The sequence below is a fragment of the Dromaius novaehollandiae genome, chromosome Z (genome assembly GCF_036370855.1).
Source record: "Dromaius novaehollandiae isolate bDroNov1 chromosome Z, bDroNov1.hap1, whole genome shotgun sequence".
Taxonomy (NCBI): domain Eukaryota; kingdom Metazoa; phylum Chordata; class Aves; order Casuariiformes; family Dromaiidae; genus Dromaius; species Dromaius novaehollandiae.
The window spans coordinates 42,078,546-42,099,528 of NC_088132.1; the positions used below are offsets into that span (position 1 = coordinate 42,078,546).

Genomic DNA, 20,983 nt, shown 5'->3' on the forward strand with positions numbered 1-20,983 from the left:
CACTTCCATAAATAGACAGAGTGGAGTAAGATGAAATCACTTCAGTAGCCCTTGCTCCCCCATAATTTTCCATCCTAACCCCTTGGTTCCCAAGCCACTCCAGCTTCTACAGGGCATCCAAATCAGAATTAAATGCAAGACTAGGAAATTCGTAAGTGTGACACTAACTCTGCTTTGTCTATGCAGCCCTAGAAAACAGCAAGATCTCTTTTCCATATGGAAAGTGGGAGGATATGTTAAGCCCAGATTCAATACCCTGACTGAAAAATAATAGCATCTGAAGTGACAATATGAATTATTTTTATTTATTTGCTGCAGTGTTTTTTTGGTGACCTGAGTAGAATTAACATTCTTCTTGGCCTAAACTTAAAAAAAGGTTTAGTCATTTGATCAATATTTTCCTTTGAATAAAATTTTCCAGAAACTGCAGTCAGAAAGTCACAGAGATACTTCCAATTTTTGTTCACAAAACTCTTGAGAGACATTAAATTTTTCCAAGAGTGATTTTTAAAAGTACAGCAGGCCTCTGGGAAACTACTGTTTTGGAGATTATAGTAACCAGTGTATCATTACAGAGGACCTCATTTCCCCAAGTGTTGATTCTCTAAGACAATCAATAGCTGGTCTCTCCTACACTCTTATGATTATTTCTTCAATAAACAATCCATCCATTCTTAGTATTTTTAGGACTTTTTTTTCTGGCATTTGTGAAGTATTCTGAAAATCTCCTAGTCCAGCCAAAAATCTAAAAATTGTTAGATAGAACAAGTAACTTGCTCCACAGACTTACTATTCACTCTCTCATCAGGAAGCCTGGAGTATTCAGACTCCCCACGGATATCCTGCCGAAGCACACTCCCACAGCCCAGACCCAGGGATACCCAGGCCTATCCGAGCAGAAAAATACTCCCTTTCTCTGACTCCCTCGTGCTGACGGGGAGACTAGTAGGACCACTAGATGCTCTCCTTTTCCCACTCTGTACACTAATACACCTGGGAAATACATGCTGGGAAGCGGCAGCCTGCTCACGGGGCTGATCCACTGGCAAAATAAGGACACACAATCTCTGTGAAGAATTGGACCAAAGCAAAAAGGCCCCTGTCTGTGAGGTGAATTCAAACCTCAGTGCACAAACAGAGTGATACTTTCAGAGATCTCTACATGAATAAAAGCCATATATTCACAGAGTGGGAAGGCTATTAGTAAAAGGAGCTCAGCTTGCAGCAAAGCAGCCAACTGCAAATTAAAACATCAAGTAAAGATTATCTGTCATATTCTTATGTTCTATACAGCTGGATGCCCAGAAAGAAAACTACCTCATGTATAAACAAAACCTCTTATACAATTATTGAACGTCCAGCTGGAATAGTTGCTGAGTGATTACATAGTGATGGAGGTCTGGAATTATTATGTAAAGTATCAATCAAAGCCAAAATGATGAATGATGGGCAGCATTTCTTTGATTAATAGATACAGAGGGGAACAAAAATGCAAAATCAGTACTGCTAATTTAAAAAGTACATAACTAGCCAATATAAAGAAGCCTATAAAAGTCTGCCATAAAAACTTCTATAATGGTTTTGTAATGCTTCCATTTCCTATAGTGGAAAATGAATGCATTTCATGCAGAAGAGACATTGCTCCAAAAGACTGCAATTTGTTTCTTCTACAGGAAATACTTGTGGGAAGAGGCTCTCTTCTATGAGATCAGTTTACCAGAGATAGGATATATAGCTTCACACAGCAGGTACTGGCATAACCCTTCCAAACCAAAGCCCAAAATCTTGAGGTAAAAAAAATAAATACATAAAATAAAAAAGCCAACGCCAATGCCACTTTCTCCAAAAGTCAACTATAAAGATGCATTCACCCTATTTTGGTACCACTCAATCCCCATCTCCTCCCCATTCCAGAGCATGCAAAACACTTTATGCTCTATATTCTGACATAGCTTAGCTACTTTATTCTGGTATTTTACTCTAGATAGTATGGAAGTGCAAGGAAATTGCAAATTTGGTCAAATATTCGCTCAATTTTATGGCAACTGAGCCATTTGCAAAACATGGAGGTTCCCGCGGAGAACTCGGAAGCCCCAAAATAGAACTAGAAAAGGCATTCTTATAGTATTTCTCACCATAACAAATGCAAGAAACCTTTCTAACTCTGCAGCCTGATTTTGAAGGTTCCAAGAACCTGAGGTAGTTCAGGTAAGAAAATGAAAAGTACAAAAGAATTGATTTACCTTATTCATTCATATAATCACCAGTAAATTTAGCTTGCAACAAAGGAGACGTTGCAAAAGGTTTCTAATGAACAAAGCATTACTCTATTTATGTGGAGGAATATAGGGGTTTATAAAACAGAAATATTCTGGCTACTCCAGCGGTGGGGTTGTTAACACAATTGTTATTAAAGCTCTTGAACAGTTCCCTTTCTTCACTTCCCTGTAACTTTACCAAGTGTTGGGCATTTTCACTGGAATGTAGATAGAACCCTCCAGGGCAGCACTCAACTGTCATAACTACTCGACCAACTTTTTCTCTTCCTGATATTCCCTGTCTTGTCCACTACACATCTTCCAAATTGTGCAGTAAATGAGGCAGCAGTTTGACAGACAGCAGCCTTTTTTTGCAAAAGATTCCTGATTAAGCCTCAGAGCAGCCTAGCTTGTGCAGAGGAAGAAACAAGCACTCCATGGAAAAATACAACGCAATCATACAATCAAGGGCTTAATACCAACATCTTCTGACTTTCATAAAAGTAATACATTATTTTAAAACACCATTTTTAGGTATGATTACTTACATATTACTGAGAGTAGCATTTTACAGACAAAACAGGCATCACTGTCCTAAAAAAGCAAGATGGAAAATGTTTCAAATATGCAGCTGCAGGAAACCAATTTAAAAATACATCTTAAGCACACAGTGATCAATAACCCTGTTTAGCTCTACCCCTAGCCAGTACATCAGCAACTTTCACTCAAATTTGTTTGCTTGGAAGACTGTCTTTGTGTATTATCATTGGTACTTTGGAGATTTTCCAATATACCCCACTTTGCTTTCTCAGAGAGAAAGGCTTGTAAGAAACTACAGCTCTGGAGCAGAATGTTCCCAGTATCCTAACTACATTTTTCATCGCAGCTACTGCCCAAAAGACCCAGTGGCCCCGTGGCTGGACTTGCAGCTCCAGCTTTTGAGAAGTGCCAGCCTGCAACAACCGATGAGCAACTGAGCGTCCCCAATTCCCAAGCACTTCCCGCTCCACCCCGATGCTGGCAGGCAAGCGTGAGATCTGTGATGGGGCTATGCCTGCACTAGGGCTGCCGGGAGACGCCATGCCCAGGCACGGCAGGAAGCAAACCAGCATGGGCTGCTGATTAAACTATCAGGAACCAACTTCTCAGCATGCATCTCTCAGCTGCCATGGAGATGTTACATAGGCATGGCCACACAACACCCCAGCCAGAGGGACTCTTCTGTTCGAAATGTCCGGGCTATGGGTTTTGACCTTTCCACTGCTCCTCAGGAGCATGAGGATGGGTCACTTAATCACTTTGTTTTCCTTTACGTTATCAGAAAGCTGACTGCCAACACTATACGTTTGTTCGTGTGTCCTCCTAATATTGCCAAACATAGCTATAGAGTGAGAGGATCAACAAACATTTAGGTACCTAGTAAAGTTAACCCACTAATTACCTACAGCAGTGTTAATTAATGGATATTCCCTAACCAGCCCTTCACAAGAAACAGAACACTATTTTCAAATCTTGTTTAATAAATCTAGCTCATTGAAATCAGCATAATATTCTTCCTGCTTGCAATGAGTACAACACTTTAGATAATTGCATTTTTTCTGTGTCAAAACTGCAATATTGTGCCAAACTCATAAGACCAGATGGGTCTGTGTTTTACAATGAAGCAGTCCTATAACGTTTTCCAGGAAAGGAGAGGGTAAACAGATGCAATTTATGAGGCTACAAGTCATCAAGCTTAGTTCTCATTTAGTCTGTTGGGAGCCAAGAGCATTCTCTTTATATGCAATTAACAAACCGCACATTCCAGTGAGGCTGAGAGGTCACTTAATGAAGTCTGAATGTCTCCATACGAGATTTTCCTAGGTTAGCGATCATCGACTACACCTGGCGAGAGCAAACATCATAAGACATGGAAAGAAATACAGAGAGGTATTTTTAGCTTGCACAGTCAGCTTTTCTGGAGTAGATGTGGTACTCTTCCTTCACCATCCCTGCTCGATACTTAGGTGTAACATTAAGGATAGAAAAACGACTTAATATTCACCCAGAGTTCTCTCTGCACATACATATAAAGCCCTCCTGATTTGTAGAGGTATAAAACTCACTCACAATGAAGAAAATACTCATTTTCTAAAATTACGTTTTTGAACAGCAGACAGAATATGATTATTGAGGAACTTCTCTGCTCATTCAGCAAGTCTACCTCATCTTAAACACAGAAACCACTTGCTTGTAATGAAGTAAGACAGGAGCCAAAAGCTCCCTTGTTTCAGTGGTATTTGGTTCAGAATCACTACTGGAAACAGTGTCAGTTGATAAGCAGCATGGCATCTTCAGAATACTACTGGAACTGGATAAAGGGTTCAAGAACCACCAAGGAAGCAACATACAAGAAAAAGAAACATCAAGTGACAAGGGAACAATATACACAGATTGAAATTAAAAAACAATGGACAGAGAAAAGACAAATGGAAAAAAGGAAACCTGTAGAAGTGAACTTCGCCTCACAGTTTTAGGTGTTTACCATGCAGATGTCCACATCTGAATTGCCTATCTTCCCTGCACAGTCAAGTGAGGTGGTCACAATCCTGTCAATGCAGCTTAGGGTGAGGTTCGCCCAACCAGTTCAGCCATCCACTTTAGGATGAGATGAATCAGACATAAATTTCACTCCCCAAACTGACCACCTCTCCACTGATGAGAAAGCATGGCCTGTTCGGATACCAGCACAGATGCACACGCAGGGTGAGATGAATCCAGCTGCTATCTGCTGAGCCCAACATTGTTTAGTTGCCAAAGCGAATTACTGCAAAATCACCAAAGATAAGGGATTAGGGGGCAGGAACTCACTGTTCAGAGAAATGAGACTGTGTACTTCTTCCTCTTTCATTTAATAAATGTTTTTTGCAGACCTATATGGATCCTAAGTGTGAAAGCCCCTAATGCTGACAGAGGCCAAGAATTATTTTGGCTTGCGATTTCTCAAGAAACAGTGTGAAGGAAGGGAGAAAGGAAGGATAAAATATTTTAAAAATGCAGTAGCAATACAGCCAGCAGGGAAAGCAGTATTTCCTCTCTGCTTCTCCCTCTTTCCCTTCAAGATTCTGGGACACTGCTATAAAAAGCAGAGAATAATGTAAAAATGAAGAACTATATAAATTCCACTCCAGTAGCTCTGCAGTCTCAGCCTGGCCATTTCTCCATCAGGAAGTGTTGGCCTCCTCTTTTTCTTGCAAAAAAAAAAAAAAAAAAAAAAAAATTTATGAAAATGATAATAAAAAGAGTTAATGAATCTGAGCTACTCTGCAGGAAAAAAAAGTTACAAAATGTATTCATCCTGCTGGCCCTGATATGCCTCATGACCCAAATGTGATTTGTTGACTGCTCTCAGTATTTGGGAGTGAGAAGGGCAGGTATAACTAAACTATTTCTCAAGGTCTCCCTAAGAATATCTCCAAAATCCTGCTTGGAACTGATAGTTTAACTCCTGGCAATGACAAAGCGATCATTACCTGGGTGACTGCAGATAGCATGAACACGACACCATTCACTCTGCAAAATCTACGATGCACTGAAACACCAAGAGTGAAACTGAATTTATAATGAAGTGTGGCTTTTACCCAAAGGCCAGCTTACATGCTTTTTCTGATCTTCCTTAACCTTGATTTATTGAAATACTATTAATCCTGGTAAGTGCCTGCACTGATGGACATAGTCAGTTTAGTTGCATGTCCTGGTAGAGAGCCTGAACTCAGTCACCAAGATAGGAACCTGTAAAAAATTACAATTCAACACAGTCTTTGGCAAATTATATGGCTAGTACTGGACAGCAAAGAGTTTTACAGCCCATGAACTCCGAGATTTCAAAAACTACATGAATGTCACTGAATGTCTGCTTATCTGGAGACCATCAAAAATACTATTTGGCAAGAAATATTATCTTTGGAGCTGAAAATCCTTTCTTGGTAAAGTTTCTGCAAGAGCAGTACACTTTTTTGAACTTCAGTGAGTTGGCATTTTCTAGTAAAACATATTTTGTCAAAAAAATCCTGAGCAGTTATACATAGAACATGACTTTAATGCTAGGTCAGAACCTTGGAACTATTTCTTCACCACATAAATGTTGCAGTTTCTGCACTTGGAGCAAGCCTGTGTTTTAATCCAGGGCCTAAGCACGTACAAATTCCAAATCCTCTTGATGCTCATCTTTATCTTGGATTCCTATGTAAATTAACTTACCACAGCTCTTAACCAATTTCCATCAAATTAGAAGGAGGGTGAGGAAGAGGTCCAAAGATGTTAAGTTATTATAAGTTTTGTGAAAATCAATGACAGCGTAAGGAGAAGAGACTCAAAATCAGTACCCCCCACTAAGGAAAAGGATGTAGCATGAGTGCTACCTGCTGACTAGTCAACTGGCACATGGTGAGCTCTTCCCAGCCACAGCATATGCTGTATCTAGTGCAATAGTCAGGGAGCAAGGTAGGGATCCAAGGTAGCTCCATGCTGGGAAAGGGGCAGGAGAAGGTGGCAGGGTTAAGGAACACAAAGAGAAACTGGAGCTATTACAGAGAGATCAGATGTGTGGGAGGGAGGAAGTTAATGCAACGGAACAATGTCAGGTTCAGGGACACACAATCACAAGAAACCAGATCTGTGTGCTTAAAGAATATAACCTACTTTACTTTTGATGGGTAGCTTTTGTGAAGAAGTCTGAGCCATTATGACTTCTATAAAAATAGTCTTTTTTCCCGCAGCTCCAAGGTGAACCTTATAGATCAGTTACAAAATTTGTCTGTAATGAAAGCCTGGAACAGGCTGGCAAACAAGTGTCCAAGTTTATACTCTAAATACACTAAAATATCTTCATAAAAGAAATATAAATTCTCTAGTCAGGCCTCAGAGCTCTTCAGTACCTAGAACTGGCTGTAAACTACTTCAGGTGTCCCAAAGTAACCACAGGCTCTTTTGCTTCCATGGGGCTCATGATTAAACGTTATCTATCCAGCCTGCAGTTTCAGACCTTTTTGAAGTTTATGCTTCTCAGACACAGACAGCAGCACATCACTGGCACACACTGATCAGCTGGCCCATCCAGCAAATATGTAACAAGTGATTACTCAGATTACTGACTACAAACAAGCTGCCACTTAACAAAATAATAATGCATGTTGGTTTGCTCATTCCAAATTATACAAATAATCGTTTTGTGAATATCTCTCAGGAATAAAGTCTAAAATATTCAGAAAAAAAATACATTAAAATTTTCCACTATATTTTACCAGAGAATCTGGAACTTTCAAAAGCACTGGATATTCTACAAAAAAAATGTAACAATGCTAAAAGTTGCAATATGTTGCTTATACAATGCATGATTTAGCACATAGCCTAGGCACTGGCCATCATTCTTTTCACCTCTGATAAAATTAACAGATATCTGAATGGTGACTCGATTCTTAAGTTCATCTGAATTCATTTTGTCACTTTGGTTCCAGTATGACTGCCAGTACGTAGGCAGACTATGTCCACATGGAAAGAAACTTCAAAATTAGTCCAGCAGCTGTAACATTAATTGCAACTTACTGAAGATGTTTCCCATAACAGAAAATTTTTCCCACCCTCAGTCCTGATACAGATTATTTCTGAATGCTTGATATCTGCACCTTCTTGAAGCAGTAGCTAATGAATCTGCAAGCAGACCATTTTTGCTGAACTATGTTCTCATCCATTTTGGTAACACAGTATGTTATCCAGGTACCTCTTAACAGCTGTTCTTCCATAAGAGAAAAAAAGACTGGATAAATGACTGGGTGCAACACTCACGCAAAAAGGAAAAACAACAGCTTATTGCTCATTCTAATGCAAAGGGGAACTCTGAAATTCTCACAGTCTTTCCCAAGAACATAAAAATTGAAACTTGCACTATATCCACCAAAATCATCACTGACTAAAAGCATATCAGGTTATCAGCTTTCCTTCAAATATTCTCTGGAAAAAAATGAAAGTGTATCTACTATCTGTGAGAGTTTCTCAGATGATGAAAGTATCATTTGAATTGTTTCAGATTAGTCTGAACTGGAAAGAATGGGAAAATATAATGAATTACAATCCTCCTCTTATTAAAAGAAGCTGTCCTAAATGACTCAGTTATTCTTAGTCTTCTTTCACAGCTAAGGATGTGTCTACATTTTGCAATGCAGCACAGTGCAGAGAAATTTGGGTTAGGTGCAGGTCTGAACATTCGTGCAGCACAAAGCAGCACAATGCCAGGATCCTGAGATCCTGGAAGTAGAAAAAAACCATGCTACTGTTGTGCTCTGCTTGGGGCACTCTCTGAGCATCAATCACCTGAACTAGAGCACTGCATTAAAACAGCTAAATTGCTTTAGTCTGCACATGAGGCTGTTTGGAGCCAACTGGAGTGCGTCTACACATGAAGCATTGGGTACGGACCCTCACGTCCAACAAAGAAAGATGGCTCGATCAATCTTCTTCTAACCAACGTGGCTTCTTACCGTTGTGATTTCACAGTCCTTCCCTACCTAACTTCCTAGCCTGAAGGACTTGTGATAGAATTTACTACTCAGCACTCCCAGTGGGTGTATCAACATAATACGTGGTAAGACAAAAAAACTAGCAACATGCTGTTGTATACTCCAGCTAGGTTCATCGCTTTGAGAAGTTTAGAGGTCTACTTACTTAAAATTACACGATAAACCAAACAAAACAGGAATACTATTTCCATTCTTCTCTAACAGAAGGCATGTAGGTACAATCCTGACCTCAAGGGAATCTTTGATAAATTTCTCAGTAGCACTAACAGAATACAGATTTCACTAACGGGTTATCAACATGAATGAATTTAGATCAATGAGTTCAGAAAAGGACTTTTTTCTTTTTTCCTTCCTCCCACTCTTCCTCTTGCCATTTTTTCCTTTGAAAAGATTAAACACAGAGAATCTTTGATCCAGACAATCTGTAAGAAACCCCTTACATTCTCTAAACCAAAATCTATTTGACCTGTTGAGAAACACTTTTATACTCTACGGCTGTTGGCACACTAGCAGTTTCAACACTGTGGACAAAATACCCTTCCTGAGCCTCCAGTATTCAATGGTCTTTCTTATGAAGAATGATAAGAAGAACCACTTATCAAGAACACCTAACAAGAAAGGCAGATGCCATTACTGTGGCCAGAAATCTTGACCTTGCTTCTTGAGGTATCAGCTGCACACCCAACAACTAATGATGTGAGCTCTGAGATGTTTGGCTGCCCACATGCCACCTTCCTTTCCTATCAACTCCTTGGCAGACCCCAGGATGTGCCAGCACCCATTAAGTTCTGCAGGTTACAGAGCAGACATTGTAGCACTGCCTCCATTTATGAATTACTTGAATGAGGAGTAAAACAAGCAGCATCTAACAGATAGAAAGTCAAATTAGAAACAACTACATACTTTATGAAGAGCAGATGAGAGCACAATTATCAGCTGATGAGAGCCTGATCAGCTTAATTCTCCTCTCCTAATCAAGCTCTACCTAAATGCAAGCTCTGTTGAGCCAAAGGTAATTACTCCCAGTTTACACGAGGACAAATGAAATCAAAATTAAGGCCACTGCACAATATCTGAACCTTAATTCTGAGTCACTCCAGCCCTCATGCCTATGACTGCACATTTCATGGTTCTATTACCTCTTTAAAATGCAATGTATTACTCAGGCCTGCTAGGAAACACCTTTACAGGTACTGCCACACTCAAAGCCTTCTGGTTTAGCAACCAAATATGGGAACTAGAACTCACATGGTGAGACACGCCTGCACCAGAATGCTGCAAAGGCCAAAAGAGAGTCACACTTGGAGGTCATTTCAGCTCCCCCACTCTCCAGGCCACAGAGCAGCAGCCCTAGCCTAGGGCCAGGCACTACTTAATGCAACTTCAACACTGCTCATGCTTCGGCATAGGAAGAACGCATGACAGCGCTCTCCAACCCAGGAGAGGGATGGACTGAAAACACGTAACTTTACATGATTGCTCTACTAAAAGAGCTCTCCTCCAGCAAGGAATTCTCCAGTGTCCACTTAGTGCCAGATTACAATTCCTCTGTGTCACCAGAGGAACCCTTGAGGGCAGCATCTCAGCCCAAAAACTGTTTGGGACAACATGGCAGTTCCCATCCAGAATTTTCAACACTAAAAGCTGGGCAAAATTTTACACTTTGAAACTTTCTTCCTTGGAAAACTGCATTGTCCAAAATCAGTATGTTGTAGGGGGAGGACTGACAATATTAACAAAATTGTTGATTTTTCTAGCTCCAGAGAACCAAGGCAAAAACTAATAATTTTGTTTGGAAACAAAATTTTCAATTTTAAAAGGCTGTTTCTAAACAAATTGTTTTCATACAGCATATTTTGTTTGAAAATGTCTTAATTACTCATTTAAACATTCTTTATTCAAAACATTTTTTTATTCCCTGAAGCATTTGGATATTCTGACTTTCCATTCTACTTTGAAAGGGAGATGAAATGTCAGCATTTCCCAAATGGTGAAAACACTGTTCTCTCAATCCACTGTGTCTCATATCATTAAGCAAAAACAGTTCCTTTCTCACCAAGGTCAAGGGGTTTTTTTAAACAATAAAACTTATGATACTTCTCCCCCTTTTTGTTCTTAAGAAACTGGGACAATAAAATGACTGTAAGCTATTTTTAATATCATACAGACAGCATGTGACACAGCCAAAACTAGAATGCCAAATGCTTGACTCCCATTTTCCATGTGCGAATCAAAAGACCAGTCAAGGGTTCTTTTTGCAAATTACTGGGGCAAATATAGTCTTGCCCCTGTACTGGCACATGTACCCCAAAATCACACAATAGATGGTGAATAGATGATTCTTGTATAGAATGAACAAACAAGACAGGAAAGCTGTTCCTCCTTCTGTTTCATAAATGTCAAAAGGAAGCTCCAAACCTCAATATCCACAATACTATCCGACAGCTCCAACTAAGTATTTTATTAACAAAAAGAACATCTGCTCTCATACATAGACCCAGAAGAGACTGACAGGGCCTCTGAGTCAAGTCTCCCATGGTGATAAACAAGCATGCCACAGATGTGGTTCAGAAGAGCCAGCAGATACCCAATACATATCTTAATCTACTTCATCACTATTGATTTATACATATTTTTCCTTCAAGTAAAATAAAGTTCAAAGCAGGTAAGAGGTGTTTCACAAATATCTTTGGTTACCTATCTACTCAGAAGAAACTATTCATTTTTCCTAGTAATTTTCAGAAAGAGAAAGGAAATTTCAACATAAATTCTTCACACTGTCTCCAGGCTTGTATGCTCTGCACTTAGTTTTACATCTTCATGGCATGTTCCACTAACCGTAAGAAACAATTCTAGTGTACTTTTAACTATACAAGAATGAATCTCAGATAGTAAGACTCAAAATGTTTAGCTGTTTCAGAATAATTCTGTGGCCTACACACCCCCTCTGGAGGTTTGTATTATTTCCAATGAGCCCTTAATGTACCTTAACAGCTTTTCTTGGGAAAGCACAGAACTTCCCTTTTCAAGTCCTGCAAGCCAAGGGAAACATTCAGCCTCCAATAAAAGGAGATTAAGAGCTTTGGAAATGATTTTTTCCTCATCTGTTTATCAGACTGTCTTGGAGACTGTCATGCACAATGAAACAGTTGCTAGAGCATCACATATAGCTTACGCTGCCCAGAGTTAGACAGCATGAAAGAAGAGGATCCCTGAATAAGATCTTAAACAGCAATCTATAAAAAGACTGCTGTCCTTGCCAGCTGGTCTCTCCTTTTTGGTCTTTTCAGACAGCTCTGGCAATGGCACACAGAAAGCAGGATCACTTACTTTCTATATTGGACCTGTCTGTGGTATATACTCCTGACGTATGGCATGAAGTCAGAGGGAGGAAAAGCAAGAGCACAGCTGCAAATTCACCGTCACTGCTGCTCCTTTTCCTTCCTTGCCAGCTCGACCCTGGAAGTCAGAGCTGAAGCCCAGCCTCACACAGAGGCAAGATACAGAAAGTAGCTTGCTCCAACAAGCTAGGCCAGTCCTTGAAGGCCCTACTGTGAGATGGAAAATGGGCCTCCACTGCTTTAAAAGTTTAAAAAAAAAGAAAAAAAGCTTTATGGGAAAATGTTATCAGAATATGTTTTAAATTTCACCACAAAGAAGCATTACGCTGAGCACATTCCAAGTGCACATAAGCAACAGTGAAATGAAACTGGGACCGAATTTGAAACACAGTAAAGATGACTGTGTAGGTAGGTAACTGAATCAGGTGACAACAGTTTTGGAAGATCAAGATAGCAAACACTATGCACAGACAGAATAGTTCACTGCATCTTTGATACCACAAGTTTTTGCAGCAATTTGGCATTAACCTTCTTTAATTTGTGGTTACACTGTTAACTGTCACTTCATCAGAACTGTACACAACAGCATCTTCCTTTTCAGCTGACAATATTGGTAGTGAGTACTGATCTTTTCACTAGCCAAGTTCCCTTCATTTAACACTAGTATGTTGAAATAAAAAGGGGCAATGCTACCTCCTAAACAATGGGAATGAATGAGTTTTTCAGCAATGCCAGCTGGCAATGAGGAAGAGGAGCTACACAGTTCACCTGTAAAAATCCCCTTATCCAGCAATGGCTTCTGACTGTTGCAAAGGGCTCTTTAAATGCAACAAGAATGCAGGAAATTTGGGGCTTAAATACAGTGCATTTACTATACTCATCAGAAGGCCAGCCCTATGGGCAAGGCATTAGCTCCCACTGCAAAGACTGAAGAGTTTTCCTATCATGCTTGGACAATCTTACATGGAGGTTAATCCAACTACACTATAAAAGAGCAACAGGTTCCCAGGCTTCACTAAAACAATAAACCAAAATAAAGAGAATAAATGAGTCAGTGATACAGGCAGGTAAATAGAGCAGAAATTTTTAAAGTATTCAGTGTCAGCATATTTCTGATGCTGCTAAAACGAATGGCAAAATTATCACTGGCAAACAAGACAAATTTCCTCTTGGTTTCTTAGGAAAAAAATTCTATTATCCCAGCAATTAAGGGGTTAACAATCACTAAAAATATGCTTTATTAATATTCCAAAAAGTCACAAAAATATTTTTCTAGATGATTTATCATTCCTTGAAACTTTATTTTATACAATTACTTTATTCAAAAGAATAGTTTTTTTCAGCATGCTAAATCATTTTTGCATATAAGCATTTTCAGAACCGAATACTTAAACCTGCGACAAGAAGAATGATGTAGCCTGCCAATTTTATAATAATTATTTGACTTTAATATGCAGAGACAGAACTGACCAAGTATCAACATCCATATTTAATCTATTCTTATTAGAATATCAAGGTCATTGTATCAATCTACAATTGCCAATTAGCTTTTCAGAGTTCACAAAAATAATTAGCAGTGGCATGAAAACATCTGAATTTTCTTTATGGAAACAATTTTCAAAAGCCAACATTTTCTTACTTCTGTTCAAAATGGTTCATAGATCTGTCCTTGATTTGTCAAGCTTTCAAACATTAATCACGTTTCATGCATTGGTAAATTTTCAAATTTCTGCAGGGCAAAAACTCTTCAGTGAAGATGTATTCTCATTTTTGTATACATGGCAAACAACCACTATTTTGTTTGTAATGTGTGGGGTCTTAATCTACAACAATTTATCTTTATCATCCAGACATGCTTGACAATACAGGACATCATTAATCCTGATTTCAAACTGGCAGACAATTTTACACATACAGTGAGTTTCAGCAAACAAAGGATATCTCATTACTACCAATTTTTATGGTGCTTGTTGCTGTTTCTACTAATTATCTTAATTTTGTTACTAGCTGAAGTTAATAGTCTGTTTAGAACTCTGCTTTTGAGTTTTACAAAACATTTTAAAATTGTAAATTTATTTAAATATAGTAATAGTCAGTTACTAAACATGTGACTCTCTGTAAATGGTTGGCCTTCTTACTCTTTGCCTACCTTCAAATTTGTACATATATACCTTAACCAATATCTTCTAGGAAGAGCATTCGTCAGAAATTGAGGTGACCTATTGTACGTAAGAACAGGAAGACTAACTATTCTGCAGCAACCAAGCTACAGAAACACCTCCTCAGTCATTTAGGATGCTATCGAGCACATGAAAGAGACCCCAGCAGGATGTGAAGCTCATCTCCCAGTGCAAGGCAGCTACCTGTTTCTTTCTGTTTTGTCTATCTTGTTCTTAAAGAAATCCAGTGACGGACACTCCACATTGCTCTGCTGCAAAATGTTGCAAAGCTTCATCATCCACATCACTAGAAAGCTAAATATCAACATCTCGTATTCCCTACTTTTTATGAATTTGTCCATGTTACTCTTGTTTTTTTCCACATACAGGCTTTTTCAGCCACCCTTCCAGCCTTGCTTAAAGCCATCCTCATCAGATTAGAATTGAGTGAATGAAGCTATTCCTTCCTTTTTTGGGGAAATGGTCTTAAAAAGGGCAACTAACTGTGTAGTGAGGGAGCTGATGTTTAAGTTCACTACTTCCTATTGGTCCCTATAAGTAAACATTTACTTTTGTCTTATCTCGGCTGTGTTTGAGCCAGTTTGCCACCATTCAAATTATAATCTTATGTGACACCTAGTCCAACAACCAGCAGTATGCGTGAAATGAAGTGATCTCAGAGAGCTGACGCTATCAATCAGATCAAGTGGCTACAACAAAAAAAACACCCCGTTATCTCCTGGAAAACCCTCCAAGACCCTTTGGAGGGATGTCAGCAGGCAAGTGGGCAGAGCATGTCTCTCTGTTCCCTGTTTGATGCCCCCCTGCCAGACCACTTCAACAATCACATCATGCACTATGCTCCAAATATTCACCATGCCCCTCAAGCACAATGCCTCCTACTTCTGTCCCAATCTACTGTAGGGTCAATTTAACCTTGTGGTCAGTATTTGCAAAAGTAGATGATGTATCTAAAATTATCAGCACAGGTACACAATTGATAGCGTTGCCCAAATGACTGATACAAATACAAGGCAATCGCAGTATCATACCATGCATTGAAACATAGCCAAGAAATCAAGGATTTTTGAAAACCTCAAGGATTGCTGTAACTACTTTGTCACCATCCCTGTATAATCTTTCTCAAAAACCAGGGATCCACGACAAGAGTCATTGCCAGATGACGGGCCTTGCCGAGCGGCGCTGAACAGAATGGCTTCTTTAAAACACATCGGCACGCTCCTTTGTCAAACAGAGGTGGCCTACACCAAAACCAGACCCACCATCTTCTCTGCTGCTGAAGCCAAAGAAGAGAGCCCACTATACTTCACAAGTATCTAGACCCTCATGAATAAAACCAGCTTAAATTCAAACAGGGAAAACATTCTTTCCTACCCCTCTCCCACAGTGTTAATTGCTTCACAATGAATCTTGAAAAATCCTTACCATTCTACCCCAACTACCTATGAAAGCCACTGACCAAACAGAGCTGTATGTCATAACTACAGAGACACCTAACAAATCACGGTTTGAAAGCAATTGAAAAACAGGTGCATGCAATGTAATAGGCTTTTAGGCTAAATGAGTAATTCTGCTAAAACTTTGAGCAAACAGAGCTGTGTGTTTGTATGGAGCTGCAGCACTGCATGGCAGTTACGGCATTTAGGAAACAAACTGAAAATGATGGTCACAAAAAATGAGTGTTTTTCCAGTTCATAACTGAAATGATGTTACGACACTTTCACCTGTAATTAACGATGCAGCATCCAAACAAGCAGCTGTATTCCAGTTTGCGAACAGGACGTTCCCAGGAACAAAGAGGCCAAGCTGTTTCTTTGTCTGTGCCCAGCTGCTAATCAGAACATCTAATTCTCGATATTGCTGCCTGCTTAGCGGGTATAGTTCAGTGACAAAAGGATCTCCTCCATTTGCTTCCTCCATTTCATTGCTTCAACAGAGATATAAAAGTGGACATGCAATAAAGCATAGGGTCTTGTTCACAGGAACACCTTTGTATCAAATTGTAATGGCATTTTCTAGAATAATATTATCCATAAGTAGAGATCAGAAGTAGCAGCTGTGGTTCTTTTACCACATAAACCATTTATGTATATAATTACATTATTTATCAGGATTGATTTGGCTTCTCCACCAATTTATATATTACATGTTAGTGGAAAGAAAAAATTAGAAATGCAAAGAATCCATATGTTACTGTTTGCTTTACCTACAGTGTTGCAGATTCCCTTTTGGTTTCTCATTGATTTCCTAATTTGCCTGGAAGTACAAGAAACTGACTCCATGATGAGATCCTGTGAGTCTATATTTCCATACAGTCTATCTGCAGTGCCAAGAACTAAGCTAAAGATATTTCAGAAAACTGCTGCAATGTAATGTACAATACAGCATTTTAAATTAACTGGCACAGTAACTATGAAAACTTTGTACATTTTCACCTATGATTCAACAGTCTGGGATGGTCTAAAGGTATAGCTACCTGGAGCTTTTAACTTGCTTGAGGCATATCACACTTCACCCTCTTCCATTACGCCTCAGTCAGTAAATCTCAACTGCATTTGAAATGTATTTCCAACCTCCTTGTGCCAACAGTCATACTGTTCTCTTAGCAGCTTTCCCATCATTTGCCTTCCTTTCAAAAAAGGAAACAGAACTGGAGAATGTTTTGCGCTGAAGGCTGCATCTTTGGCAGCACTATAATAACAAGCAGTCTGCTGCCACCCTCAACCATAAGGGACAGCATTATAAAAGGAGCCTTCAGAGACATAAAAAGAAAGTGTGGCCTGAGATATTAAGGAAAGGCCATGAAATGTCATTTCAGATTATTATCACATTGAAGTCATAACACAGTCCATTATTCCTTCCTCTAAATCATCTCAGCAACAACCACACCTCTGAGGTCATTACAAAAACTTAGCATTTTCTGCATGAAAAATTGTTTCCTCCCATCTGTTCCAAATTTGTTTCTCATTAATTTCCATTTGTGCTTACTTGTCATATTTAAATTGGGCCATTATTATAGATTAAGATGGCACAGACTCAGCAAATAGCAGGGCACAAAGAACCTCCCCTTCCCATATTATTTTTGAAGGCCTCCTTGACCACACATCCTTCCATGAATGCTCATCACACCGTTTTGCTCTGTTTTTATCAGACGCAAAGCTTAATTCCCTCAATATTGAAACCTATGCCATCAGATCCCAGTTTCCTAAGGGCCCTCCTTTGAGACCAAATTGAGAACCCAGACCTGCATGCCAGATTTAGACTGTAAGTCTCAGACTACCTGAGCTACCTGTCCTCTCTGGCCTTAAAAGCTGTGATTCTCCCACAGTAAAACTGAAGAGGATGTAGATATTCTTTCACATATATATACGCTATGTCATAACAGTTGTTTACAAAAATAAATTAACTGAAAGGAGACTCAGATTCCCTCAGGCAGTGTAAAATACTTGACTACTTATAGGATTTAATTTGCAGCAGATGGAGTAAGGCTGCATTGCTCCTCCTGATCCCAGCCACCTTCTTCGACGTTTATCTGAAATGACTCGGCATTTCAAATCTTAACTTCTTGTTCATTTAAAAAGCAAGTTTCCTCTACCTTCTCATCACTACGTCTCTTGCATTGATCCAGGAAAGAAGGTATCGATAACTATCATTAAGAATATTCTTAATGATAATCTAGGCTAATTAATACTTATTGATCATTTCATTACAATTGCATTTTAACTGGATATATCAAATTTATAAACACTATAAATTGAGCTAACTGCAGTACTCATCAGAGGTAGGAGTATTACCATCCCGGTATTGAGGTCCAGGAAATCTGATTTGAAAAGAGGACAAGGCATTTTGGTATGCAACTCCTTTTTATAAAGTGAAAATAATATAACTGTCCTTTTTAATGTCTCAATATAATCTGTATAATTCTCAAGATAATTCTCCTACAGTTATTAAACAAAAAATGGAGAAGAATTCTGTTGATGTCCTTCAACACACACCACTGCAAAATGAGCTCCTAATAAAATAACTAACCAATTTTGTTTTCATACTGTAGAAAGAGAATGAGGGCATTATTAATCTGGTAGTAATAGGACGGATTTATCACTCTGATAAGATGTAGGAACATTATTGAATTTTTAATTCATATAAATACATACAATTCTTAGTCATTAAAGTATAAAGTGAATGAATTGCTATACTGAGTAGTAATTGCCAAATGGAGAGTAGTAATTGCCAAATGGAAATGCTAATAGCAAATCAAAACTCCATAAGTGTCAAATTGTACTGTTAACTTCCCACTGTTATATCATTACATAAATGTACTCATTTTTACAGACAAGCCAAAGACAGCACTCGGAATCACATCTGCTTATTTCATGGCCTTGTCTTTGTTCAAGTAGCAATAAATTGTCCAAAGTATAGACAACACCTTTCTCTTAGCACCCTGGGATGTCTTTTTTTTTTTTTTTTTTAGATCAGAAAACATAGGGGGAAGATCCAGATCAACCTGGATAAACGAAAACTTTGGGGATTGCAAATTAGAGATCCTTTGCGATATTAAAAAAACAATAAAATGATAAAAAATCCTTTGATGATATAAAGTAGAAAAACAACAAGAAAGTGGGGCAACTATGCAGATGAAGGAGTTAAGATAACTAAACATTTTGGTCTAGTTATCAGGTGAGGTGATTCACCCCATGCTAGGTGAGAGCAAAGCTGGAGAAGTTTCATGTCATGAAGGAAAACCGGGGAACCAAGTAATTCCCATCTCTGCACCAAACTGTAAGTTTAGCTGCCAAGGTCTTTCACACATTTGCCAATAGGATTGCTTGACTGCAGAACAGCAAACATAGTAGAATGATTAAAAAAGGAAAATAAAATCTGGAAAATGAACTAGATTTAGTCTGGCTAAATCTCATAAAACAACGCCCTGTAAAGTACCACACATCAAAATATTTACCTGGAGAAGCTCAGTAAAAGAACTATGTGGTAGGTAAGGAACTCACTAAAGGAAAAAGACATCACGTTGTGCTGTGTTGCGTTATGTTGTGCTGTGACAGGCGCTTTATAGCCCAAAAGAAAACAGGTGGTATGGAGACAGATGAATTGTGAGAATTGTGTATTCTTATTAACGGTCTCAGCACAAAATAGCAGGAGCATACTAATGAAATTTGCTGAAGTCAAAAAGCTGAGAGGCATTTTCAATACAGTAATCAGTAATGTAGTTTCAGTACAGTTGCAATATCATACGAAAAGCACTGGATGGTGGAACATTAAGTGTGATCGTCCCATTGCGCAGAATCAGAAGAAAAACTCCTGTTACAGGATAGGGGTTTATCAGCAGTTGCAGAGGGAGAAAAAAAGAGCTGTATAACCATAGGATGATTATGAACCAGAAATGTGATAGAGCAGTGAAAAAACAAATGCAGTCCCAAAACATATTAACCAAGGACATCCTTTATGAAACGGGAATATTAATATCTCTGTATAAACCACAGTGAGATTGCACTGGAAGAAAACATTGAGGTCTGGTTTGCTCACACTTCAAGAAACGTGCTCTGAACTGGAGCAGGCACAGAGAAGGTCTCTATGACCATCAGAGGAATGAAAAGCCTCTCTCACCTGAAGGAAGGAACGGAGCAAGGCCTGGTAATCTACCAAAATGGAAGCTTGAAGGATACCACAGGTCTTCTATAAGATATTACTATGGATTAAAACAAGGAAGGAAAAAGAATGTTTAAGGCCAATATTTGCTCAGGAGAAATGGATGTAAACTAACCATCCAAGTGAAAAGAATCTTGACCAGCCTCCCAGTAATAATGGACCCAATCATCAAACTGGTTCTGAGATGCATTTGATAACTTTATGAGCAAGATTACATGATTCTCCTGTCTTAAGTTCAATCTTTTACTACATACAGTTAATAATCGGATGAAGTCTTGCAGAATCACATGTATATCGTTAATGGCCCTTGTCCTTGGACAATTCTTAGGAGCAAGAGCAGGGATACAGACTTGGGGCACTGGCCCACCTTAGAGTTCACAGGCATCTTTCTTTAGGACAGACTCAGGAATTTCAGTTACCTGAGCTGGAATACAAGAAAGCAGGAGAAGGGGAAGACAGCAAGTGTGGTATTATTTAAAATGAATGAGGTTTGTATGTAAGAAGAAGAGAAAGTGCAACAGGGGAAGAACAGAGCAAGAAAAGACAGGCCCTTCAAAACACAGATGCCTAGGAGAAGGGCTTTAAGTCTAGTGAGAGGCTGAAGGACCTCTGATGTTATGAGGAAGGAAACATCTTTGCAGTAATCATAGCAGCAAGCTTCATCTACATTCTCTGTAAATACACAGGCTGCATAAAAAAAACAAGGCTGCAGTTACATATAAAATAAATATTTCACCACCAGTGTCTCCTTCTAGCAGGAATGACTTATAACTCAGATTTTGCAAAGTCACTCAGGTGTACAGGTAACAGTTTCTCAGTTTTCAGTGAACACACGTGACTTCTTGAAGAATATTTATGTTGGCTATAAATTATGTAGTGCAAGTAAGACCAGTCAGTCATGTGCTAGCCTGACATGCAACCAGTTTGTTTACAGCAGATCAACGGCATATTAAATAATTTTATATTGCTCTGTTTTTAATTCCTCAACA

At 38.9% G+C, this 20,983-nt stretch overlaps 1 protein-coding gene across 1 annotated transcript in view; it reads right to left on the reverse strand.

Annotated features, from left to right (window-relative positions):
- KCNN2 (potassium calcium-activated channel subfamily N member 2) overlaps positions 1-20,983 on the reverse strand; it is a 300,746-nt gene that overhangs the window by 239,714 nt on the left and 40,049 nt on the right. The window contains exon 5 of the mRNA XM_064502223.1: positions 2,807-2,852. The gene's annotated coding sequence lies outside the window, so the exon portion shown is untranslated. The remainder of the gene's footprint in view (positions 1-2,806; positions 2,853-20,983) is intronic.